The sequence below is a fragment of the Crotalus tigris genome, unplaced genomic scaffold, assembly GCF_016545835.1.
Source record: "Crotalus tigris isolate CLP2741 ecotype Arizona unplaced genomic scaffold, ASM1654583v1 scf7180000017567.3851432, whole genome shotgun sequence".
NCBI lineage: Eukaryota > Metazoa > Chordata > Lepidosauria > Squamata > Viperidae > Crotalus > Crotalus tigris.
The window spans coordinates 173,216-201,021 of record NW_024096477.1 but is presented as its reverse complement, the minus strand read 5'-3'; the positions used below and the strand labels follow the sequence as shown (position 1 = coordinate 201,021).

Sequence of the window (27,806 nt, the reverse complement as noted above, 5' to 3'; positions counted from 1 at the left end):
TCATTTTCCACTCAATCTACTGCATTCATGGTTTTATTTGGTGATTCATATAGTGCTGACCATAGTTCTTATTATTGATCCTTGCTTAGAACTTTAGATTTTTAGCTTCTTAAAGCAAGAAATAAGACTTAATTATCATAATTAATAATCATAATCACTTATATACTGGAAAAGTATAACCTAGATTCTTTTAGATCCCTTGTTTACTTACTTGGATCTTACTTTTCTATTATCTTTATTTTAAAAAATATCTGTATTCTTATGTATCTTATCTAAAATGTTTAACCCTTCCCACCCTTTTTAATTAAGTGATTTAAAAAACAATTTGAATGCAGCCCAATGCCCGATAAAGTTGGTGCAAGGTAAAAAAAGGTTAAAGTTGTTCAGCTAAACACTGAGTTGCAAGTTGTAGGAAATAAGAACTAAAAACTGGCATGCCCTTCCTCCAAACTTTCTGGCAACCATCTCCCAAGTAATCAGGAAGCTGGAGGAAATATAGAATGGATGAAAAAATGCTAATTTTGGAAACAGAAGAGTTAGCTTAGAAACATATGTAAGACCACAAGGGAAAGTAGAAAGAATGGGGTTTTATAAACAGCAGAACAGGGAGTCCCCTCTTTGGAGGCAAAAAGCCTTCTTGTGAGTAAGTAGAAAAAGGAGAGAAATCATAAGGCTTTACCAGACTACTTTGCACCACTGAAAATTTACTCTTTTCAGCTAATAGGGAGAAAAAGTCTCTCTCTCTTTCTCCCTATTAGCTGAAAAGAGTAAATTTTCAGAGAGGGGAGAGAGAGAGAGAGAGAGAGAGAGAGAGAGAGAGAGAGAGAGAGAGAGAGAGAGAGAGAGAGAGAGAGAGAGAGAGAGAGAGAGAGAGAGAGAGAGAGAGGCAGCTTGGGCTATGCAAAGGCTATGTAAGAGATTAATTGACAGCTTAGGCAGTGTGGATAACAGAATAACAGAGTTGGAAAGGACCTTGGAGGTCATCTAGTCCAACCCCCTGCTCAGGCAGGAAATCCTATACCATTTCAGACAAATGGTTGTCCAATCTCTTTTTAAAAACTTCCAGTGTTGGAGCACTCACAACTTCTGGAGGCAAGTAATTCCACTGATTCATTGTTCTAACTCTCAGGAAATTTCTCCTTAATTCTGGGTTACTTCTGTCCTTGATTAGTTTCCATGCATTACTTCTTGTCCTACCTTCAGGTGCTTTGGAGAATAGCTTGACTCTCTCTTTTTTCTGGCAGCCCTTTAGATATTGGAACAGTGCTATCATGTCTCCCCTCATCCTTCTTTTCATTAAACTAGATATGCCCAATTCCTGCAATCTTTCTTCATAGACAGAGACTAGCAAGCTTTACCAACAAGAAAGCCACTTAATAAGTCAAAGTATGGGGAACCTGAAAAGAGGAAAAATAGATTGGCTTCAAATGGATCACATGGGAGGAAACACAGCCCAGAAGTGGTCTTAAAGATCCAGGAAGAGAGTGAGAAGAAAATTGCTATATATCATGGGTGTCAAACTCGCCACATCACATGACATGTTGCAACATATTGCGACTCTTTTTGCATTGCTGGCAATGGGGTGGGACGCGGCTTCAGTAATTTGACACCCCTGCTATATAGAATTCAAAGGCAGTTATATAAAATGCAAAGGCAATTATAGCAGGGGTTACTAGAAAGAAAGGAAAGTCCGATGCTGTAAAGATCTTTTCTCCATAGGAACCTGGAATGTAAGATCCATGAATCAAGGCAAGCTAGACGTAGTCAAAAAAGAGATGACAAGAATGAACATCGACATCTTAGGAATCAGCGAACTAAAATGGACAGGAATGGGTGACCATCAGATATACTACTGTGGGCAAGAATCTCTCAGAAGAAATGGAGTAGCCTTCATAGTCAATAAAAGAATAGGAAAAGCAATACTGGGATGCAATCCCCAAAATGACAGAATGATCTCAATTCGAATCCAAGGCAAACCATTCAATATCACAATAATCCAAATCTATGCCCCAACCACTAGTGCTGAAGAGGATGAAATAGACCGGTTCTATGAAGCCCTACAGCACCTTATAGAATTAACACCAAAAAATGATGTCCTTATCATCATGGGGGATTGGAATGCTAAGGTAGGAAGCCAAAAGATAACCGGAATAACAGGCAAGTTTGGCCTTGGAGTACAAAATGAAGCAGGGCACAGGCTAATAGAATTTTGTCAAGAGAATAGGATGGTCATAACAAACACTCTTTTCCAACAACCCAAGAGACGGCTCTACACATGGACATCACCAGACGGTCAACATAGAAATCAGATTGACTATGTGCTCTGCAGCCAAAGATGGAGAAGCTCTATACAGACAGTAAAAACAAGACCAGGAGCTGACTGTGGCTCAGATCATGATCTTCTCGTTGCAAAATTTAGGTTTAAATTGAAAAAAGTAGGGAAAAGCACTAGGCCACTCAGGTATGAACTAAATCATATTCCTGATGAATATACAGTGGAGGTGACAAATAGATTTAAGGAATTATATCTGATAGACAGAGTGCCTGAAGAACTACGGATGGAAGTTCGCAACGTTGTACAAGAGGTAGCAACTAAAACCATCCCAAAGAAAAAGAAATGCAAGAAAGCAAAACGGCTGTCTGAGGAAGCTTTGCAAATAGCTGAGGAAAGAAGGGAAGCAAAAGGCAAAGGAGAAAGAGAAAGATACACCCAATTGAATGCAGAATTCCAGAGAATAGCTAGAAGAGATAACAATGTCTTCTTAAATGAACAGTGCAAAGAAATAGAAGAAAACAACAGAATAGGGAGAACCAGAGATCTCTTCAAGAAAATTGGAGATATGAAGGGAAAGTTTCATGCAAAGATGGGCATGATAAAGGACCAAAACGGCAGGGACCTAACAGAGGCAGAAGAGATTAAGAAGAGATGGCAAAACTACACAGAAGAACTATACAAGAATGAGCTTAACATCCCATATAACCACAATGAGATGGTCACTGACCTCGAACCAGACATCCTAGAATGTGAAGTGAAATGGGCCTTAGAAAATCTGAGCAACAACAAAGCTAGTGGAGGTGACAGTATTCCAGCTGAGCTATTCAAAATCTTAAAAGACGATGCAGTAAAAGTGCTACACTCAATTTGCCAGCAAATTTGGAAAACTCAACAGTGGCCACAGGATTGGAAAAGGTCAGTTTACATTCCAATTCCAAAGAAAGGCAATGCCAAAGAATGTTCAAACTATCGCAACATTGCACTCATTTCACATGCTAGTAAAGTTATGCTTAAAATCCTACAAGCTAGACTCCAGCAGTATGTGGATCGAGAACTACCAGAAGTACAGGCAGGATTTCGAAGAGGCAGAGGAACTAGAGATCAAATTGCCAACATACGCTGGATCATGGAGAAAGCTAGGGAGTTCCAGAAAAACATCTACTTCTGCTTCATTGACTATGCTAAAGCCTTTGATTGTATGGATCACAACAAATTGTGGCAAGTTCTTAAAGAGATGGGAATACCAGACCATCTTATTTGTCTCTTGAGAAACCTATATGAGGGTCAAGAAGCAACAGTGAGAACTGGACAGGGAACCACTGATTGGTTCAAAATTGGAAAAGGAGTCCGGCAAGGCTGTATACTGTCGCCCTGCCTATTTAACTTATATGCAGAGCACATCATGAGAAAGGCAGGGCTAGATGAAACAAAAGTTGGAATTAAGATTGCCGGGAGAAATATCAACAACCTAAGATATGCAGATGATACCACTCTAATGGTAACTGAAAAGGAACTAAAGAGCCTCTTGATGCGGGTAAAGAAGGAGAGTACAAAAGTTGGCTTGAAACTCAACATTAAGAAAACCAAAATCATGGCATCCGGCCCTCTCAATTCCTGGCAAATAGATGGGGAAGAAATGGAGGTAGTGACAGATTTTATTTTTCTGGGCTCCAAGATCACCTCAGATGGGGACTGCAGCCAAGAAATTAAAAGACGCTTGCTCCTGGGGAGGAAAGCTATGGCAAATCTAGACAGCATTCTAAAAAGCAGAGACATCACCCTGCCAACAAAAGTGCGTATAGTCCAGGCCATGGTTTTCCCAGTTGCAATGTATGGCTGTGAAAGTTGGACCATAAGAAAGGCTGAGCGCAAAAGAATTGAGGCCTTTGAACTATGGTGCTGGAGAAGACTCCTGCGAGTCCCTTGGACTGCAAGGCGTTCAAACTGGTCAGTCCTAGAAGAGATCGACCCCGACTGCTCTTTAGAAGGCCAGATCCTGAAGTTGAAACTCAAATACTTTGGCCACCTAATGAGAAGGAAGGACTCACTGGAGAAGGGCCTAATGCTGGGAAAGATTGAGGGCAATAGAAGAAGGGGACGACAGAGAATGAGATGGCTGGATGGAGTCACTGAAGCAATAGGTGTGAACTTAAATGGACTCCAGAAGATGGTAGAGGACAGGAAGACCTGGAGGAACGTTGTTCATGGGGTCGCGATGGGTCAGACATGACTTCGCAATTAACAACAACAACTAGAAAGAATGAAATCTCATCCACAACCAGAACCTACCTCTGCCAGGAATAAGAGGACAATTGAGTAACCCAGTAGCATAATCCTTCCTCCTTCATAAGTTTCTCTAATTTCATTTTTATATCCCAAGATCATCCCATACATTTATATTCGAGAAAGACCAATAACAGGTTCTTTTCTCCAATACCAAATTAGTTTTCCGGACTTATATTTTATTCACACAGGAAGAGATTTGAGATTTCTGGTTTGTTTGCCACTAAGCCCTTAGGACCTCTATAGCAGGAAGGCTTTTTTTAAAAAAAAAAATACAACCTTGTGCCTCTAAGCCTGCAAATTATTAGGCCAAGTAACATCAGTATGATTGTTCTTTTTTTTTTTTTAATGGATTTGGGGTGGGAAATCTGTTAAGCCTCCAGTTGGCTTATTCATGTTATTATGAACAAAAATGCTTTGCCTATTACCACCACAGTATGCACGTAATAATATTCCTGATCTTGATGCCCAATAAATCATTTTGACCAAGAAAATAATGACTACAAAGCAACTTATTGTGATCTCAGTGGGTCTTATTATCATGTGTGACTTTTAGTAACAAAAGTATTTGGCTGTTTAAAGCTAAGAGACTACAGAAAGCTATTGTTTCTGTAAAATAAAGAATTAATGTAGAATAAAGAACTGTGGTGGCATAGTGGTTATAATGCAGTATTGCCAGCAGTTCGATCCTGACCTGCTTAAGATTGATTCAGTTTCTATCCTTCCAAGATTGTTAAAATGAAGACCCAGATTGTTGGGAACAATATGCTGACTCTGTAAACCTCTTAAGAGAGGGCTGTAAAGCACTGTGAAATGGTATATAAGTCTAAGTGCTATTGCTATCCTCTGTAGTCTGAGCTCTAATTTAGTTCTAATGGAAACTGTTCATTCAAGGCATTCTCACTTGTCCAGCAACGAAGTGCATCCACACAATTTCTGATTTTGAAAGAGAAACTGACTGGACTGGTGATAGAAGAGTCTTCAAAGGCTAAGTTACCATTTTCTCTTATGTAAATTAGAGCCACTGTATGATTTTAAATCAAACACCAAGTGCCACAAAACAGTGAGTAAAGTATTACTTTTACTTCAGACAAGACCTTAGCTGTTGATGCATATGGCTTTCATACCCAGATTGAGGATCACATGTAAAAGACTTGAGGGATCTCTGAATTTGGCTCTGTTTGACATCTTAATTTATATATTTGCAATAAATTTGTAATCTCTCAAGTGTTAACTGTTCCATTGTTCTTATCTTCTTTTTTAGTTCATTGGCAGCAAATTCTGCTTCTTAGCCCTTAATTTGATTGTACATAGTAATCTAGTCCAGATGGTTTCTCATAGATTTTTGCATTAAAAAAGAAAATTGATATGATAATGTACATAGGACCTAGGCATATGTATTTGGTTTTTCAAATATTATTTGCTGGTGGGAGAAGAATATTATGAATAAAATATGATCTTGAGAGTTCTCTGCCCAGCTCAGCTATGCAATATAACTAGATATTTAGAGAAATAAACATCTAAATTTCCACTTTTTAGAACTGAGGAAATCATATCTGAAATTATAATCATCAAATGATGCCTTTTCAAAAGGCAACTGGACTTTGTTTTTCCTTGAAGACATTTCGCTTCTCATTCTGAATGAGTGCTAATGACCAGATGACTACAAGGAATATAAATCCTTCCATTTGCCACTATTCAGTCAGAACTGAAGAAGCTTCTTGCATGAGAAGCAAAATGTCTTCAAGGAAAAACAAAGTCCATTTGCCTTTTGAAAAAGCACCTTTGGGACAAACTGAAAGGAAGTTTCTTTGTCTCTTTCTGAAACCTTCACAGGAGAGGAAAATCCTGTTCAAACTTCGTTGACCTAGGCATGCAGAATACAAGTGAGAAGCAAGTAACAACACACGCATTGTGCCATTGCCTAAATGCATACAAGATGTGAATTAACCTGATGTCACAATGTACAAAGAATTATATTGAGTTATCCTTGTTAAACCATACTGGCAAGCCATTTTAAATATGCTAAGGGAAAGAAAATAGTTTATATAGTAAGCCAAATCACAACTATTCCAGAACTTTTAGAGAGTAAATAAGAGTACATATAAGCATCATCTCTACTATCCTCTTTAATGTTTGTTTAAGAAAATAAATCTTATTTCCATATTTCCATTTCCTGAATTCAATATACAGGAACCTGAAGCACTGTAATTACAGAGATTGTTCCGAACTGATGAAATTAAGTTTTTCCCTTTCCTACTAGATTCCTCTCTCCTGTCATTCTGATCATTTCAGTTCAAGAAAGCATAAGATCTGAGGACTTCCAGGGAAGGATTTCATGCAAACTGAAGACAGTTTTACCAAAGCAGAGCCAACAATCATAGTGGAATGAAGAGCCAGTGAGTAGACCAGCTCTTTTTAATTCCTTTCCAGAGAAAGGGAGGAATTGAGCCCACCCACAAGTGCTCCAGACAGTTGTTCCTCACAGTGAAATCACAATACAGTTGTCTTCAGCAGGTTTAGAGTCCTGAGAGGCAAGGGAATAGCCATCTTGCTCAAACCATGGAGGCATTTTTAAAAATGCACAGGGTTCGCATACTACTTTTTTTAAAATCACTTTCAGAAATTACTCATTAACTGCTTTTCAGTTATTAGGAACCTTTGGATTGACAAGTTTCCATTCTAGTTTTATGTGGTATGATTCTTGAATGAATCACAACTATGCTTTTTATTAGTGTTACTGTTGTTAATCACTTGAATGGAAATACTACATATAGTAAAGATTTATTTTAGCTACTCTGCAATAATTCTTGTTAACTAACTCTGCATGTTGAGAACGACATCTTGATGCTTCATAAATTTATTTTGCTAAAAGAAACTAAATTGAGAATAGTTTTAGATTTAGTCTAAAGAATTTTACATTTATTCTAATATGACTATATGCTTTCCCATATTTTTAGAGCAACATTATATTATGCAGAAGAGAGTATGCTCAACAAACACGATTCTTCTTTACAGCAATGTTACATTAACATTTGCAAATGCCAGGAGTAGGGAAATCTGCATGTTTTAGAGGCAGAGAATTCCAGGTTCAGTTCTTTGCTATATTTATTAAAATGATTGAACAGCTGGTGGTATGAAATATGTTTTGCCAAGACCCCACCACTAATTTAAGTATGCAGTACTGTGTCAATTTATTTGTATATGTATATTTGAGTGTAGACTGATTTACAGTGAAAATCCAAAAGCAGCAAAAACAAAAGGTTATTCTTTAAAAGTATGAGCGTGTGTGTGCGCGTGCGTATATATGTGTGTATGAATTTAACAGAGTTCTTACAGTTCAGTGTTGAACAACACCAGCAGTTCAATAGAATTCAGCTGTTCTCTTCCTCCAAGCTACAATAATCATGAGGTAGTGAAAAATCCAGCTTCTTGAGAAGTCCATAATGCTTCATAAAGGTCAAAAGAAAGGAAAGAAAAGGATGATCAGCAGCATAGTGGATGGACTATATTACATGGGCAATAAGTATGTTACCAGAAGACCTGAAAGGCAAAGTAGACAGGTCATCCTGGAGATAGTCTATCAATGTGGTCACTAAAAAGCAATGATAATGTGATGGTGCATGATCAATTAATCAAAAAGTCAGTGATATACAAAAAGAAGCGCAAAAGCACTTGAGAACCTGATTCAAGTTGCCCTATGGAGCTATGGGTATGCACATCTATGCCCTGTAGCTCCTGCCTTCCTTCACTCCTTTTAAACAGCCCTACCTGCCAATACCAATCAGGTCAGCAGGATAAAGAAAGGAATGCCAGCCCATCAGAGAGAGGTGGAGTCTTCCTTGTAGTTGGCTTACACTACCAAGCCGCAGAGCTGGGAAGTGTTACTCTACTTCCTGTGTTTGATGCCATCTTAAATGAAACCTACAACACTCCCCAGCAGACAAGGTGGGAGATGGGTGGATTTAGAAATGAGGAGATGAAGACCTAGGTAGAACACTAAAGATGGTGAGTAATTGGAGAACAGAGTAACAAAGTTATTGCTGAGTCCCTAAATCTCACTTCCACTCAGGAAAACTAGGTTCTCAAAAAAATCAGGAGGATTCTGGTAATGCCTTTTCCAATTTTTTAAAAAATAGTCATGATGAAGTGAACGGCAGCTCACAAAAGTTTGTCCTTTTTAAACAAAACATGTTAATCAAAAAAAGAGGGCTATCAAACTCTTGTTGTTTTGCTTTTTTTCCTTTTTTTTTTGCTCTCTTACTAGGTTTTCACAGACTCATTAATCAAATCTTGTTAAAGGAAAAGGGATTAGGTTGCAGAATCTTTGAAACTGGATATGTGTACCCTTGTCTACTTTTATCAGTGAATAACTGAAGGCAGGGCCTTTTTGCCTTTATTCTCTTCCTAGTTACCTTTTGATGCAGGGGAGAGGTTGCTACCCCGTAGCCTGACAAAGAGGAAGGAATGTACCTCTGTTCTAATTCTGCAGTATTTTGCAAAACAGCCATTCCAATTCCCACTGTCAAAGAATTTCACTTCAAGCACCAAGATGATGACCATGGCAAAATCAAGAATGGACATTTCCATGCCTTTCACTGCCATAAACCCACTTTATATTAAATCTATATTCCTAATATGATGAAAGCCTTTATCAGCCAGGCATGGACAAAAAATATACTTTAAGGACTGATGCTCTAGTATGTCATAGTGCATCAAATTAATTTAATTAGATTTACATCCCATCTTTCTTTCAGGAGCTCTAAGTGGCATTTCATAGTGCTCTCATCTTCAATTTCTCTATGAAATAGGTCTGAAAGAATAACTGGCCCCAAGAAGGTGAATGAGTTTCTACACCTAAGGGATGCATTTGAACCTGTTTTTCTGAATCTGGATTTTCTTGGTCCTACTTTGAGAACGTAACCATTACAGCACACTGGATCTACATAGCTTTCTAAGGAAAGCCATAACTGGAATTTATCAGTCAAGTGGAGAGAGAGAACAAATAAATAATATTTCCAGTCTTTGTGCCTCTTTCAGATGTATAGGATACAAGTGTTTCCTTGCTGAAGATCTAATATAGGATGTCCTGGATATCCATGGAGTGCATTCCTAAGCCCACTTTTTTCTCCATTATTTAAATTTGTCTACCTATCTATCAATTCATATTCAAAGTGAAGCTGCAGTATTTTGCGTTTCTGAATCTGCTTCTGTCTATGAACATTATTCATTTGTATCAAAATCCCTCGCATGAAGGCTTTGCCTGCATCCCAGACCATTGACATTGAAGTTCCCTTATGAATATTTAAAACAAAATAATCCTTTAAATGCTCCTTTAATTTTTGAACATTCTTTTCTTGTCTGAATAAATTTTCATTCATCCTCCACGATCTCCTCTCCTCTGTTTCATCGACCAATTCCATCCAAACTGGACTATGATCCGTCAATGTCCTAGGAAAATTTTTAACATTCTTTACCCTAAAATATAAGTCAGTTGTAATCAAGAAAAAGTCAATTCTTGAAAAAGATTGATGTCTATCTGAAAAGAAAGTAAAATCTCTCTCCTCCTGATTGTGTTCACGCCAATAATCTCACAGCTCCCAGTCCTCTTTCAGATCAAAAAAAGCTTTAGGTAATTTAGCCTGTTTAAAAGAAATAGAAGATCCTTTTTTGTCTCTTTGTGTATCTAAAACACCGTTCCAGTCTCCCATTAGTATAACAGATCTGTAATCCAACAAGGTTAATTTTTGGTGTAACAATCTATAAAATTGTTCCTGTTGTTGATTTGGTGCGTACAGTCCCACTATAAGTACTTTCTTACCATACAAACCAACTTCAGTCATAACATATCTCCCTTGAAGATCAGATTCTACCAAACAGGCTGATAGATTTTGCTTAACATAAATAACTACTCCCCCTTTTTTCCCAGAAGCAGAAGATACAAAATGAGATCCCAAATGAGCATTAACTAGATATTTTTGATCTTTAGATATAATATGTGTTTCCTGCAAGCAAATAATATCATTATTATGTTGCTTTAAATAATGAAAGATTTTCTTTCTCTTTTGGGGGGAATTAAGGCCATTAGCATTCCAAGTCAGGAGCTTTACCATCTCCGCTGCAGTATTTTATAACTGACTAAAGATCTCTCCTCTGATTTTGACAGAAAATTAGTTTTACATGACTCCTGAATTTTTCTTTGCACCATGACAATGTTCAGTCAAGTGAGACTAATTGTACATTATGCAAAAAGTTCTGGAGGCTTTTCTATCAAGCTTTAGCAACAGGTGTTTGATTATGACACTACAACAAACATCTTTTAATTGTTTAATTTATAACCGTTAAAGCTTTAAGATATCTAAATATGTCATTCAGAATGCAACATTTTTCTTCCATTAATTTTCTGAAGGCTTACAATATTTTTGCTAATTCCCTGTAATGAGATATGTTCTGGATCTATTCTCAGGGAATCTGTGTAGAATACACATTTGAAACATCTTAAAAACTAAGCAAAAACATCTTTCTATTAGACTGCAAGGCAAATGATTTTAGATGTTTTGCATTTTTATGCTAAATAAAGCAGCTGCAATTGATAAAAGGCAATCAAGCTAATTCAAGTCAATCAAATCCAGGAGGTTCTTGACTCTTGTTTAAAAATGCTCTCAGCTTTGTGTTTCTTTAAAATGTTTTACCGTAGTTTGTGGGGCAAGAGTTTGTTGGTTTTGAGCTGTGATGATTTCAACTAGATGTTATATGTTAAGACAATATGTGTGTGTGTTCTCATTGTACTCCTCAAATTAAGTAATGCAACCCTGAGTCAGGGTTAATTCACACTGTGCATGAAGACTTATTTACTATGTTGAGCATCTACCACCAAGTGTAATGGAGGAAAGGATCAAAAGAACAGACTTAGAATTATTTTTCCCACACATGGTTATCCGCAGTTCATCTACGTTCTTCATTAAATACTGCACAGCACTTCCCATGTTAAATATGAATTATCATGTATGTGAATACAAATGGAAATGTTGAATTTAGCTAAACTACCATATCTTGCTTGCAAAAGCTGAGACAGGCACTACAGGGGAGAAGAAAGTTACCTTAATATGTTAGATTTTTGCAACCCAGATTGGAAAGCCCTCAGTTTAATATTAATGTTTAATATGAAAATGACCCCCCCAGAGAATGAAATAATTTGGGAATATTAAAAGAGGCAGAATATTATATTTACCCTAAAGGATAACAGGAAAAGCATGTTCTTAAAGGCAGAAATAGGAAAAACAGCCTCAAGCAGTAGCTTGAAGTCTTTAGAAATGGAGATTTTGTAATCCATTCAGAAAGACTGGGTCACCCTATTCATAAACAAAATGCCTTAATAATAATAATAAAGTTGGAAGGAACCTTGGAGGTCATCGAGTCCAACCCCTTGCTCAGGCAGGAAACCATACACCATTTTGGACAAATGGCTGTCCAGTCTTTTCTTAAAAACTTTCAGTGTTGGAGCATTCACCGCTTCTGGAGGCAGGTTGTTCCACTGGTTAATTGTTCTAAATGTCAGGAAGTTTCTCCTTAGTTCTAGGTTGCTTCTCTCTTTGATTAGTTTCTATCCGTTGCTTCTTGTCTTGCCCTCAGGCGCTTTGGAGAATAGCTTGACTCCCTCTTCTTTGTGGAAGCCCCTGAGATATTGGAACACTGCTATCGTGTCTCCCCTCATCCTTCTCTTCATTAAACTAGACATCCCCAATTCCAGCAACCATTCCTCATATGTTTTAGCCTCCAGTCCCCTCATCATCTTTGTTGCTCTTCTCTGTACTCTTTCTAGAGTTTCAGCATCTTTTTTACATCATGGTGACCAAAACTGGATGTAGTATTCCAAGTATGGCCTTACCAAGGCATTGTAAAGTGGTATTAATACTTCACGTGATCTTGATTCTATCCCTCTGTTAATGCAGCCCAGCACTGGGTTGGCTTTTTTGGCAGCTGCAGCATACCCTGCAGGCTCATATCTAAGCAATTGTCCACTAGACTCTGAATTCCCTCTCACAGTTACTACTATTGAGCAAGGCACCCCCTATACTATACCTGTACCTTCAACCACAGCTCCCATAGAAGGCTGGAGCTGATGGGATTAGAAAAACAAAAACTCCTAAAATCTACATTCCTCCTCCAGCTCCAAGGACAGGGTATGACCTCCAAGCCACAATGGGAACCAGGCAATAATAATTAGAATACTAAAAGGGCACACTCAAGCACAGGTCAAAGTACATTTCACAAGGAACAGGTATTTCAAACACAAAGCCCCAAAGAATATATAAAAATCCTCTTACTCTCAACACCATTTTGTCAGCTGTCCCAGAACCACATGCTATTGTCGGTTCTGCTCATCAGTAAACAAAGACCTTCTTTCCTAAGCAGCTAACTTCCATTTTATTTTCAGTGTCTTTCTCCCAGCTTGGAACCAGACCTGATATTTCTTCCTATAAACCTATATCCATTTGGTTGATTTAACATATTACTTTCATTATAACATATTACTTTAGTGGAACAATGCTGTAACAATTCTTCTGACTCTCTTTTAGTAATGACATTACATTGTGCTAACAGATTGTGGTTTTAAAATTCCAAGATTGCCACAAAGTGTTAGAGTCTTTGGTATGCTTTTGCAATAATCTAGTAGTTATCCAGATTGTTGCAACAAAGCTCTAATAACCCCCATTATATTAGCAAAGAGCAGCTCATAGAACTAATTGGTTGGAAATAGAAGTTCTAATTTCAGAAACAAGATATATAAAATGGGATGGTGCTTAGATCACATGGTCTGGCTACCTTCCCTTTTTTAAGCCTCCTCCCTCAAGGATGCCCCTGCTTATTTGGTTCTGCCATGGGCGCCTTTAAAATAATACCAACTATTTCTATTTAACTGATGTCAATTATCTGCACTTTAAAAAACAAGAGACACTGATTTGCATATACACTTTATGTATCAATTTAATCACCCAACATTTTTCACAGTGACAATGAGCATATTGATATTCCTTGTAATAACTGAGTAGGGCATGCATTTATCTGCTGTAATCTGCTCCTACCAGAAAATCTGGCAACAATAACTGCATAAAATTCCATAAAACTAGACATCTGTCATTTACACACAGCCCAGATGAGAACAATAATTTTGTCAATCTGAAAATCCCCATGAGGAAAGAAAGAATATTGAAACCACTGGAAAAACTATTGTGCATTTTTGCCCTTACCACTATTCAGTATCAGTAATGTACACTACTACTACTACTACTACTACTACTACTACTATTATTATTATTATTATTATTATTATTATTATTATTATTAGAATTAGAATTTCAACAGAAAAGAAGCAGCTAATGGGGGAGCAGGTAATGTGTCTGATATCCAACACATATACACAAGATAATATGTGAGCATACCAATTACTCTCAATCCCTCCTAATAAGTCGTTTTCTCTTCCAAACTCAGAGCAAATATTGATGCTGTAATCAGTAGACATTTAAACAGGAGATGACAGTGCTTTAAAATATATACTGCATAGCAGATGTCAGACAGAAATGGCAGGACTTAGTATTATGACTCTTTGTGAAGATAATTATTATGATGGCATCATAATCCTATTAATATACTGTACACATAACAATATTTAAAACAGAAAACATGCAAGACTATTCCGTTTTTGTTTTTGTTGGGTGGCCAGGATTGATCTGGGCAAGAGGAGGCATATTTCACTTAGTTCAGAGAGTAAAGGAAGGGCTGGCTTCAAAGGAAAGTGTCCCCAATTATTACAATGGAGCTCTTCCCTTCATCAGAACAGCCACACTTAAATTTTGACAATCTGTGAGATTTTTGGTACTCTCTGAGCTCTCTGAGTTTTCTTGCAGATGTTTCATTACCAAGCTACCAAACATCCATGCTGTGATGATGTTACATAGTTTGGTAATGAAATGTCTGCAAGAAAACCACCAAACTCAGAGAACACCAAAGACCCCACAATTCAACCCTGAGCTACAAATATTCTTTTGTGCCGTTACCTATTAAATCTTCAGGAGTTTCCTATGACAGAATAAAGAACACATGAAACCCAGAGGCTCTTGGGCAGCAACTATGTGTTCACCTGGGATGGTTTCAACTTGCCAGGCTCTGACTGTATATTTGTTTTTGTATTGTATAACCTATCTGGCGTTTGCAGGTATGTTTAACAGATATTCAGCTACATTTGCACTATAGGCAGGGACACAGAACGCCACCTTGGTTACACAACAGCTATTATATTATTAAGATGTAGCAGAATGTCTCACAAGCATACAGAAGCATACAAAGGCACGGAAAAAAGTCCCCCAATTGATTACTTATTTCTCCTTTTAGCCCATCAAAGTGAAAAAAAACAGATCTTCCTACTCTCAGCGCTGTGAAAAAAGAAAGCAGAATGGAAAGTCTAGAACTCCATTCTTGATAGATCTAATCTCTATTTAAGAATCTCCAAGGGAGGAGAAGGCATCATTCCATGCAGGAACCCATTCCATTAATTGACAGCTCTTCCCGTCAAGTTCTTCCTCATGTTTAATCTGTATCTGCACCTTGAAGGTTCATTCATTTCAAATCTCTTTGACACGTCACTACCTTTGCCACACCTAACCTGCAATTTACTCTTTCTAGCATTTCCTCATTTCAGATCCCTCCCAAATATTTTCATCATATTCAGTCCTCCAGACCTTCTTCAGTTCTTTATAACATATTTTATTGAGTTTCAATGCCTTCTCTTTCCTTTTTCCCACTTTCCATTTATTCTGTTTATGAACTCATCTGCCTTTTAGCATCTATTCATAAAAGGCACATTTTTTCCATATTCGTTTTTTCCCAAGATCCAAACTAGATGCTACCAAAATATGCACTTTTCTATATTCACAACTTCTTGTCACCATCACTAATTTTCTCAAATTGGTATCATAAACAAAAAATATTAATCCTTCTTTTAGATTCTTTGTATGCACATCAGTAAATGTATGCTTACACTACATATTCAAAACCAAAAGACCATTTTTGGGTACTCATAATACAATCACCATTCTAATTTGTGCTTATGTATATCCTAATGACTCAGTCACTATTACTATATTCTCTTCTCTCATTCCCATTCATTTAAAATGTTGCCCAATATTTCCCAAGTTCATCTTTTGTTCATTCACTGAATGTAACATGTAACTAGCAATTATAAATAGTTATTTTCACATACATTAAAAACAATCTGAATAACCAAATTCATATTTTCTAATATGCATGTAATCTTTTCATTCAAAATTCAACTACAGTTTCATTCACATTTATCAACTCTAGTGTCTGACATAGACAACTTTTATTTCTTTCTATTACAATTCTGAACCAAAATTGAATTTCTTAGTTTCACAAAGTGTTTATTTATTTATTAGGTCATGCTCTTTACCAGCTATTCTACATACTGTACATTCCACATCACAATTTACCATGATTGTCAGTAGATAATTTCATCCATAATGATTTCACCAACCACAGTGGCTTTAGTCAGACGAAGTGTTCACATATTTTTAGAATTATTTTCTATGTCACCAACCTTAGTCATACAAATGTCATATGCAATAAGGAGATAATACAAGTCATTTTGGACACATTTTGGCCAGAATGCCACAAGCACAATCAGAGTTTTATATTTAGCAGGATATTCTCTGTAAACTAGGATCTCTAATCTAAAAATTACCTTGCAAGCAAAGCATACTGCTGCTTATATCCCAATAATAAGGATGCACTGGGCAATGACATCCCCAGGATTCTTAAGACCTTATTAGAATAGAACTATTAATAAATTGCTAGAATGTTCAAAGAAAAAGAAATATGCTAATTTCATGGATCTTTTCATAAGCTTAAGCATTGCCTGAACAGTACAGACCAAGTTAAACAGAAAAGAAAGCTCTCAGTATATTTTATAAATGGTAGACAAAAATAACAAGCAGTTTAAGAAAAGCTTCAATGCTAGCCATTGTTTAATCAGTGATTTTCTTATGAACTATTTTTTTCTCATGGTTAAGTGCAAAATTAACCTCCTTTTCAAAGAGGTTTGATCATTTCTTATATAATAAATTCAGCCAGAGGTAGTAAGCTCTTTGCTTTTGAAGATTTTCCTTACTGTGGGTTTGTAGTACAACTATTATTTTAATAAAATTACTCATTAACTCATGTCTCCTTTCCACAAACACAGCATTAACAAAAGCAGTATTTATAACAAGGTGTTACTGTGCACAGTAGCACTGCACTATGCCTTTTTCTCAAATATACAACCACAACTTTCATGGCTCAGTGTGTTCAGCGACTGTAATTACTTCCCACAGCAATTCCAAGCTAAGAAAATTGTTCCCGCATGTTAGTGCCAACTGGTCCACAGGCTTTTTTATTTACTAGAGCCTTCATGGCAGAGTTGCAAAGCAGCCATCTGCATCTGAAACACGGTTGCATTGGGCACATTCATGGGGCTCTGTTAAATTCACCCACAGAAAATTCTTTGTTGCTGAAAACAGAGAGTGAAGAAACCCACAGTAGTTGCAGTCCTCATCAAGTTTCTAAAGCCTTTAATATTGTACTCAAATGTGCCTAAGGGCCAAACTGTTTATTTTGCCAGGAGATCTGCAATAGATTTTCTGATTACTTAAGCTCCCCCCCCCCCTTAGAGCAGCTGTGAGGGGCAGTTTATTTGGGGAAATGTGATGGTCACTGGGGACATTTAACAGTCCTCTCTGCATCATTCTAAATTCTCTGCTCCTATTTCCATGGGGGTGGGAGAAGAGAGGAAACAGACAGTTGCACTCTGCCACTGTGGCAATAGCACATCATTAAATGGCCCCAATCTGGAATCTTTGTATAGTTGGGCACAATTGTAAAATAGTGAAATTTGTGTCTTCTCTGTAGACTACAAAAGCAGATGTAATTCCTCTTAAACAGATGTTGAGAGCATGGCAGATCTGCAAAACAATAAGTTAAGTAAAAAGATGAAGTAGAAATTCTCTGCAGTATGTTTATTCACTAATATTGTGGAATAGTGACAAGCTAAGCTGATATTTGTTTTAAGAGATGCTTGGCCTGCTCCTGATATCCTGATATGCCAGATTTTTTTCTAGGCATTGTACATTTTCAGAAAATATTTCCAGATCCCAACTAAATCTTCCACACTATTATGTAAGAAAAGCAGTACAATTGGAATCTTGGTTCCCAATCTTTATTTTTTTTTTTTAAAAAAAAAAACTGTATTTAAATTAGCCTGAAAGACAATCTCCTCAGGATATATTTATTGTGAATGTTTTCTTTCTACTTCTATTCAAAAGTTCACAAAGCAGTTCATTCCTTTTTTTAAAAAGTTTTATTAATTTTTAAGAATTACAATCTTTAGAGCTTAGTAAACAACATGTTGTCTGGGTTCACATATTTAACATTAACTTCTTCAATATAAGTCTATTCAGTACTCCGCAATCCAGTATTTTTTCCCTGATCCTTCTTTCTTCTCCATATTTTTTTCCATTTTCTCATTACACAATTATAATTTTTAGTACTATTGATGTATATAGAGTTAGATATAAACATCTTCCTCTTATTTTACTAATATTATACAAATAACAATAATATCAATTCATTAATCAATATCCTGTTTTTCGTGCTCTTGTTAAGGTTTAATTTCCCATCAATATTTAAAGTATCTTTGTCAATTATGATTTTCTCAATGTTAATTACATTTATATAGCTAAAAAAATTTATTCATACCAATCCTCCTATTTTCATATTTCCCATATCAAAAGAAGATTAAAAATGCTATTTTAATTCTAAATCATATCTTTCATTATAAAAGTCCAAATATATCTAAGAGTCATCCATTCTTTTAATCATATTCAAACAAGTACTTAAACATATGATGCCCCCTCTAATAGGTCAAATTTTCTATTTTTTTTAAATCTAACTCTCACTTTCTTTCTTTGCCAAGTAGCTCTCCAAGCCAAGGCAATTAAATTGCCCAGAAGATTTTATTTTTATTTTTATGAAAGTTGCTTGGCATGAGGAAGACAATTTAGGTAGGGTATTTTTGAAGGGGAATTCCACCCATTTAAATAACTCCCACCTTACTTCTTCCTCAATTTCTCCCCTCATTTTTTGTCTCCCAAATTGTAACATTTCCCCTGACAGCTCTATGTTCCATTCCCCCAAATCTTCTTCCTTGTCATCAGGTGCATCTTGCAAGCTTAAAAGGTAAAGGGTCTTTTGCAATTTCATTGTTATGGGTAGGTCTTGCAGTATTTTATTTGTGTATGGTATTTTATATTTCCCTTCTTTCATCTCTTCCATCTCTAGGTCCATTTCCTCTGCTTCATCTTCTGATTTCTGGTTTATTTGTTCATACTTTGTAGTCATTGTCTGGGAACTTTCTAGTTGTAAATTTAATTTGGAGAGTTGCTCATTTATATTATCTAAATTATTTTTAGTCTCATTGTGGTTTCTTTTTATGCCCTCTTTATATGCAACACTTGTTTGGTGAATTAGTTGTAGTGTAGGGTATATTGCCTTCTGAAATATATTTGTTTTTTCTTGAGGCATCATTCCTGGACATCCTCTAATATCACCAGTCTCAGTAAGAGTAAAACAAAGTTTCCTCTAGCTTTCTGGTCTTTATATGTAGCCTTTATAATCCAATAGATTTTAGAATACAGGTCCAGTCCCAAAAGCAATATTTTGTAGTGATCCTTTGTCTCAGGCATCCAAAAATTATCAGTCAGGTGAGGTTATAATCCACAATGTTCAAAGTGTTCAAAAGTATTCAACCTCCCTGAAAACCATTCAAAATCTCTCCCAGCCAGACATAATCAAAAGTCAAGTTTTTCTTCTCTTCCACTAGCTCTTGAGATTAAAAGTCCAAGCTCAGTGGGTATTTATAGTCCAATAAGGTCAGGGTGATAAGTATGCCAAAATATTTTCCTTTATTGCCAGCTGTTCTCCCTTAGGCTAGGAGTCACCAAGCAGGCAGGAAACTAGTTATGGTGCTGTACTCAGATCCACCATTAGATGTCATTCAAAATCCATTTTCCACTCTTAAAACAAAGGATTGATTTCTTATGTTTCACTCAATATTTTTTTCAAAGAGAAAATCTTAACAATTATCTCAGTTCTCAAATTTAAAATCTGTAGCTTTATGTTACTTCTACTTCAATATTGTATATTTCTGTCCCTCATAGAAATTAAAAAGCCACTTCTATTCTTCTTGGGAGCCTTTCCCAGGAAATTCAGTTGGAAAATAGTAAAGAAAGGATCAATATTCTCACCCAGGTCTTAACATGCTGTTTATGATACGTTAATTGGTGCTTTTCTTCTTCAGCTGTCAGCAGCTAATGTCTGACCATAGGAATGTAGCCAGTCTTTCCCCTGCCGATTTGGAGGGCTTTTCTCGGATCGAACAGAAAGACCATCATCTCTCCATGATCGATGAGACACCCCTCCTCTTCATTGCCTCTTTGGGGCAACTTTAGGCCCTTTTTAGGGCTCCCAGCAGGGCGAAATTGCATCCATCTCACTGCAATGCAAAACCGAAAGTCCCACAAAGCAGTTCATTCAGTTACAGTGATACAAGTAATCCTTGATTTACAACCATTCATTTAGTACAGTCTGAATTACAATGGCCCTGAAAAAGTGACTTATGACCATTTTTACACTTATGACCATTGCAGCGTCCCCATGGTCACATGATCAAAATTTGGACCCTTGGCAACTGAATCATATTTATCCTAGTTGCAGTGTCCCAGCGTCATATGGTCACCTTTTGACCAGCAAAGTTGATGGGGAAGCCAGATTCACTTAACAACTGTATTACTAATTTAACAACTGTAGTGATTCACTTAACAAATGTGGCAAGAAAGTCATAAAATGAGACAAAACGCACTTGACAATTATCTTGCTTAACAACCTACATTTTGGGCTCAATTGTGGTCATATGCCGGTAGAAGCTGCATTTAGTAAAGAAATTCCTAGGCTCATCCACTTCTTTGAATAAAGTATTTTTTATTTCATCAGTAACTGATTGTCTTTACAGGTTTTGCTTATCTTGGGAATAAGCCTTTTCCTGCCTGGAATCATCTGTTCCTACTCGAAAAGGTCAAATTCAGAAATGGATCGGATGACCAGGCCAGGTAGGGCCACACATAAGGTACCATACAATTCTTCACTTCATGGAAGCTGAAATCTCTACCAAAACCCCTTACTGGATTAACATCCTCTCTTGCTGATGGGAATGTCAGTGGGTTACCTAGCAAAAAAGCCTAGAATGACAAGTCATCCAGATTAGACCCAAGATCAGGACAGATAATATCCAGGTCACAGGGAGAAAAAAATAATACTTGTATTCATGATATCCATCTTGCATGAAGCAATTCATAATCTCCCCTGAAAATTGTTTCTTATCACACCAGTGGAAAACTTAATGACATAATAGAGCTTCTAGGAGTTAAAAATCTCCTTCAAGAAACAACTGTGCCATAATAATCGACTGTCTACCACAATCCCATTAGGCACACACAGGAATCAAACTGAAATATTCCCATAACTATGTGTAATTAGCAATCAGAAACAAATCACATTTTTCTAGGTCCATCTGAATTGGCTCTTTGTTTACTAAAAGTACAGTTGTAAGTGATCAGGCAGGCAAGAGCAATGTGAGCTACAGGAAAATTGCCCACCTGAGGGCAAAAGCACTCATACATAATAAAATAAATGAACACATTAATTCCAATGTAGAAAGCCAGTTTGGTGTACTCTTTAAGGCACCAGGCTTGAAACTGGGAAACCAGAAGTTCCAGTCCTGCTTAGGCATAAATCCAGCTGGGTGACCCTGGGCCAGTCTCTCTCCTTTGACTCTACCAGGCAGAAACTGGAAAACCATTTCTGAAATCTTGCCAGGAAAACTACAGGGACTTGTCCAAGCAGTTGCCCAGAGTCCACAGTGACTCTAAGGCAAAAAACAAAAACAAATCAAAATTCCAATATATTCATTATAAAGGTTGAGAGCTAAAGTTTCAGAATTAAAGTACCAATGTTCTGACATTAAAGTTCATGCATCAGAAAGGATGCCCCACTTTTTATTAAATTTATATGCTGCCAATCTTACTATCCAAAGTGACTCTGGGCCTTTCTCTACTAGAGGATTAAGCAATCCTTTGGTGCAATTTAAATATTTGGATAGAGCTAAGAATTTGATCATTGAGATACTAAAGACACAATTTTGAACAATTTATTCAAGAAATAAAAAAAGAGAGTCATCTTAAAAGACAAGCGTAAATATTCATACAGTTGCCCCATATTACAACTGCCCAATCTCATTCCTTAGGTGCAGCAAAGCTCAACTGTGGGTAGCACAATTTATGTCAACATATTTTCTACATGATTAAATCATGGGAGGAAGGCATGTTAATGCAGGTATTGGGAAATGTCCTGACAGGCTAAATTGGCCTGTTTCCTGTCATTACTGACAGTCAAAACCTAGCAATCCAATTTTAAATTTTGACTATTGTATAACTACATTAAGGGCTAGTTGTGGCTTTCAAGGTAACACTATTTGTGGCCAAGAACTGCATGGAAGCCACCAACCATGCCCACCCAGGATTTAAAGCTTAAGGTAGACAATTGCAAAGCATTTTCTGGCCTTAATGATAAAGTTTCCATACACTTATCTTGACACCTGCCAGGATACCCACTTCATCTTAGTGTAATTTTTAATGACTTTTTTATTTTACAAAAATGAAATACTAGCAGGGTAGGTTGTTGGAAAATAAAAAGCCAGTCTTCATAGCAGGGCATGATCAGGGAAGCCAGAGTTACTCAGACTCCAATAAAATGATTGTTTGTTTGCTTTTCATTCATTCATTTTTTTATAGCCACTCATCTCAAACAAATGTCTTTGGCTGACAAACCATCACCAAGCAAAAACAGTTACAATATAGTACGAAATTAAATATATATGGCAGTCAAGGAAAAAAATGTCATTATAGATGTCAATATAGCCAGGAAATGGGGCCCTTCACACACTAACGAGCCCTGGCACGAAGCCAGGTCTTCAAGGCCTTACAAAAAATCAACAGGGTCAGGGTCATGGGGAGTCTCATGAAGAGTGTGTTGCAGTAATCCAAACAAGAGATCAAGAGAGAGGATGAGTGACTGTGAACAGAGTCTCCTAGTCTAAGAAAGGACACAATTGACACACAACCAAAGGTGTGCAAAGGCCTTCCTAGGCACAGCTGCCATCTGTGCTTCTGGCAGGAGCCATAAGTCCAGAAGGAGCCATGGATTGCCATTCCATCCAGGACCAAAGAACCCTGTCACCAGACGGCCCAAATATCCAGAGTCACTGAATAAAATTCAAGGAGGACCTCATGGATTTAAAAAAAAAAAAAAATGTCTTTAATGCTGGTCAGGATAAAAACATAATCTTTCCAGGCAGATTTATAGCAAGCCAATTAGGGTGCGGTCACTTTGAAATATTTCTTTCCAATGGCCATCCCAGTCCTGGATAAAAGTGCTTACTTTCATCCCACATGAACTCCCCCGCCCTGCTGTGCTTGGTTCCCATGGTCTCTAGCACAAGCACAAGCTGTCCCAGAGAAAGAGGTCTGCAACTGAGAATAACAGCCTTTCAGTTACAGCCCCTTGCCCACCACAGCCTCCAGAGATTGGAACACAAAGCTTTTCCTCCCAGTTGACACAAACTGGGTGGGGAAGATTTCACTAGAAAAAGGAAATCCTGAAAATGGGGATGCTATCCATTCAGTCATGTCTGATTCTTGGCAATGTTATGGGCTAGCTGTCTTCACATTTTCCCAATTTTGTATAGCTTCTTTCAGGTATTTTATGCTCTGGCTAATGTCTGCTTTGATGATGTCTAGGAACTGTGTTTTTTATGACCTTATTTCCTTTTATTGCTAGCCATTCTGAGCATAACTGCCTTTTTCAGTAAGTTTAAATTGCATGACATGGCTGAAATAAGTAAGGCAGAACTTTGCGATTTTGCCCTCCAGTGATATGTCTGGTTTTATACGTTTATCACCTTTGCTGTCCAAGCAATGCACACAGAAGCCTTCTCCAACACCACAGCTTGAAGGTAATGAGGCATAAAGGGCTTTAAAGATGATAACCAGCATCTTGAAATGGGCCCAGAAGAAATGAGAACCAGTGCAACTCTCATATCATTATTCTGTTTATTCTGGTTTGATGGTTTGTTCTACTAAATTATCTTCTGTCAGTTGATGACATTTTTTTTGTTTTGTTTTTTGTTTGTTTGTTTTTTGCGGAGAAGATCACAAGAATTTGCAGTAGAAATGTAAATTAAGGGATATTCTTGGCAGAATTTATTTTCAGCATTTTTGCTCTTAGTTGTTTTGTTGCTGAAGAGACACTTCAAGTGCTACTCAGTCACAGCTACACCAAAGGCCTGGATTTATTAACTAGTCTTTATGATACTACAGCCTGTTTCTATTGGGTAAGGTTTTTTGTGTTTTTTTTTTAAAAAGCACACACAAAGGCCTTCCTTCTATTGAGGTTATGCATATGAATTGTTGTTATTATTGTTCTTTCATTGGCTAAAATCAGTGAAAAGTAGAATCAAGTCTTTCTTAAAAAAAAAAACCAAAGGGGCAGATATTGATTATATAGTTGGTCTCACATTTCAGCTTCTTGACATTGTTAACAATGAATCTGTGTCTCTAGTTGAAATGATTCATCATCCACCTCATTTCGTAGTTCTCTTTCTTTTATGTTTATTATGTTACACATTCTGTTTTTCAGTCTGGTTTCCAAATCAGAACAAAGTTAGCATTTTGAAAAATAACAGATGCTGCCTATATTAGTTGGAGTGGAAGGATTACAATAATTAGAAAAAAAATATGTATATTACCATGACAACTTTTTTGACTATCTGTTAGTATCTTTGATATAACATAATCACTGGATTGATTCAATCAAAATGTGCCTAAGCACATATTTGGGGGTTCATAGGACAACTAACAAAAGCCCATCCACTACACTTCTACACTTCTGAAAAATCTTTTCTTTTTACTAGAAGACATTTCTGCCTTTGATCACTTAAGAAATACACTGATTCAGAATCCTAATTATCTTGCAGAAATATTTTTAAACTGAATCAATATAGACGTATATGCACACACCAAAAAGGCCCTCATGAAACTCTTGATCATGATAAGTAACATTAAAAATAGTAGATCAGAAACAATGCACAAAATGAAGGGATCCGAATTTAAAGGAAGCCATATATATACTGAATTGCAATGAATTTATATCAGTAAGTGATTGAAACATCTCACCAATCACATTCAAATGAATTTTGAGTTTTTCCGCTGGTTTTTATTATTTTATTGCTTTGTTCTGTATTTTTAACTCTGTATACCACTCAAAGTCATAAACGTGAGATGGCCACCTATATCAATTTTCCAAATAAATTGGTAAAGAATGGTGGTGACAGACATCGAAAATAATACTTAAGGGGGGGGGGAATGGAACAGCAATAGATTAAATACTAAATATAAGTCAGTAGTGTTATATGACTACAAAACAGACAATTGCAAATTTTAGCCTGAATATCCTGAGGCATACTTTCCAAATTCTAAGAAACAATAATTTCCAATGCAACCAGTTTCCCACAGTGTGTAACAAGCAGTAATGAGAAACCCATACATGGAACATACAAACTATGACTTCTTGTGCTATTGCTTCCTATGAACTGGTATTTAGAATTGCGTGGCCTTTATCTCACATAGAATACAGCAGTCATGTCTGGTGGCCACTTTCCCAACTTCTAAGGGGAGAAGTGTTAGGGACAAACTGCAGAGTTTTGTTAGAGGTCACATTTTACATCAAAATTTCATATTTCATTTTTTAAAAAGAGTTCTAGAGATAACTACCTGGACAGATACTATGTAATTTTTAATATTCCAATAAAAACAGCTGCCTTCTATCTGTCTTTATCCAGTGATCTAGTTGCCTTGATGCCCTGTTTTTATAGTTCTAAAAATTATTAAAAAGAAGTCTCATTTTTGATGGAATTTACATATGTTTTAGAAATAAAGAAAGAAATAAAACCCTTTGTGGGGGGTTGTTTATTCCTTCTTTTGATTTTGTACTTTGCATTTATGCAGTTTGTGTTTCATTTTGTTCTCATTTGGGCAGTTTTACAAATAAAGTTTTCTAACCCTCTGATAATTTCTTTATTTTGGTCCATCCATCATTCTGGCATCCTTTTGGTGATATTTTTTCATGGAATATTTGCCAAATTTCAATTGTTTCCACAGACATTCTGAGAGGTTTTGTCCCTTCTCTATTTCTTTTTCCAGATTCCTCTTCATCAATTTTCAATTTTTTGATACACAATTCCTCTTCTGAAATTGAGTGCTCACATGTATAATTGAAATTTGAGTGAACATGGCTTATTTCTAACATCTTCAGCAAGACTTATGCATAACATCAGATCCTAAATTCTAATTATCTGAGATAGTTGCAGTCATACACACATACATACACCCCCCAAAAAAGGCAGGTAGTTTAGTATTTGTTATAAGGAAATGCCCCAAGACAACTGAAATACACTATAGTCTTATCCAGTTATAGGATCCCAACATAGTACTGAAGAAATCTTATCCAAGAGCATTAGAGCATGTTGCAGGCATAGAGTTTTTTTTCATCCTGTAACATTAATTGACATAACACAAGGAAACGAAACACTGTAAATTCAAAAGGTCCCAGTTCTACCTACTTACTCATACACACACATTCATGCATATATTACATAATAAATCTGTTTTACAAGGGTGATAAACCCATTAAATTGATTCAAAAGCTGCTTTTGATATATAATAAGTTTAACAGCAGTTTGGCAGTTCAAATCTCACTAACTCAAGGTTGACTCAGCCTTCCATCCTTCCGAGGTTGGTAAAATGACGACCTCAGTTGCTGAGGGCAGTAGGCTGATTCTGTAAACCACTTAGAGAGGGCTGTAAAGCACTGTGAAGTGGTATATAAGTCTTAGCTATTGCTAAGTGCTATTTAAATTAGATTTGAGAAACAGGCTTCTCTGCACTTCCGTTTACCTGTTTCCTACAAAGAACAGCAAAGTAACTAGTACCTAAAAATAATTTGCATTAAAAGTGTATTTGTTTAAAATCAAGGCACCTGAAATGTTACCTTATTTTCTGTTTTGGTTTCATTAAAAAAATCAATCAATCAATAAATAAATAATAAAATAAATAAACTTTATTGTCATTGTATGTGTATACACAGTATACACATACAACAAAATGGTATATGTCAGCAGTTCTTCATAAAATTATGGAATCATTTTCATTAACTTTGGTCCTGTTTTAACATTTACAGCATGTCCTTTCAAATGACTATTAATTTTACACTTGGTTTGTAGTCAAACAAATGGTTCTATATGTTTAAAAAGCAACTTCCATAGTAATGAGGAAACGTCAGCGATACTCTACAAATTGAAACTGTGCTTCAATTGATTTCCTGCTTAATTTGCTCTAATAATAGTTCTTATAATTACTGAGACTGTATGAAGTAATTAATTACCAAGTCCCTACAGACTGCTTAAGAAAACATGACTAGCAATTTCACATTGTTTGTCACCAACTTTAATGAATAATAAACTAAATGACTGTGCCAGCATGATCTTAAAATAAGAGATTAAATGTAATTTCTATTATAAAACATCACAGAATCATGGGTTAAAAGTCCATGTCAATGCAAAGGGACATCCCAAAACTATAATTAACACCCTCAACAATGCATGGAGTTTCAAACAACTGGCCTATTTTTCTTAAGCTTTTCTGCCTCAAATTTAAAGCAACAAATAAATTCAATTTGCATTTGCATCATTCGGTGATGCCAACATGTACCCCATCAATATAAGAGAAAATAAAATGCAGACAATAGAGTCAGTGAACCTCAACATGATTTTTAATACGCTGTTTTAATATACTATTTTCCACTCCTAGGCCTGGCCATCATCACAGCTAGTAAAGGAGAGTACTATATCTCTGCTGCAGTCTTCGCTACTTGTCAACCTCCTTATGAATTGAACTTAGTAGTTTCTGTTGCTCTTGGTAAGTTATTGTATGGTTTTGGAAATTAGATTTTGATATATTATGCCGTGACGACA

At 36.5% G+C, this 27,806-nt stretch overlaps 1 protein-coding gene across 2 annotated transcripts in view; it reads right to left on the bottom strand.

Moving 5' to 3' along the window:
• ERC2 (ELKS/RAB6-interacting/CAST family member 2) overlaps positions 1–27,806 on the bottom strand; it is a 386,048-nt gene that overhangs the window by 271,060 nt on the left and 87,182 nt on the right. The window lies entirely within an intron of this gene.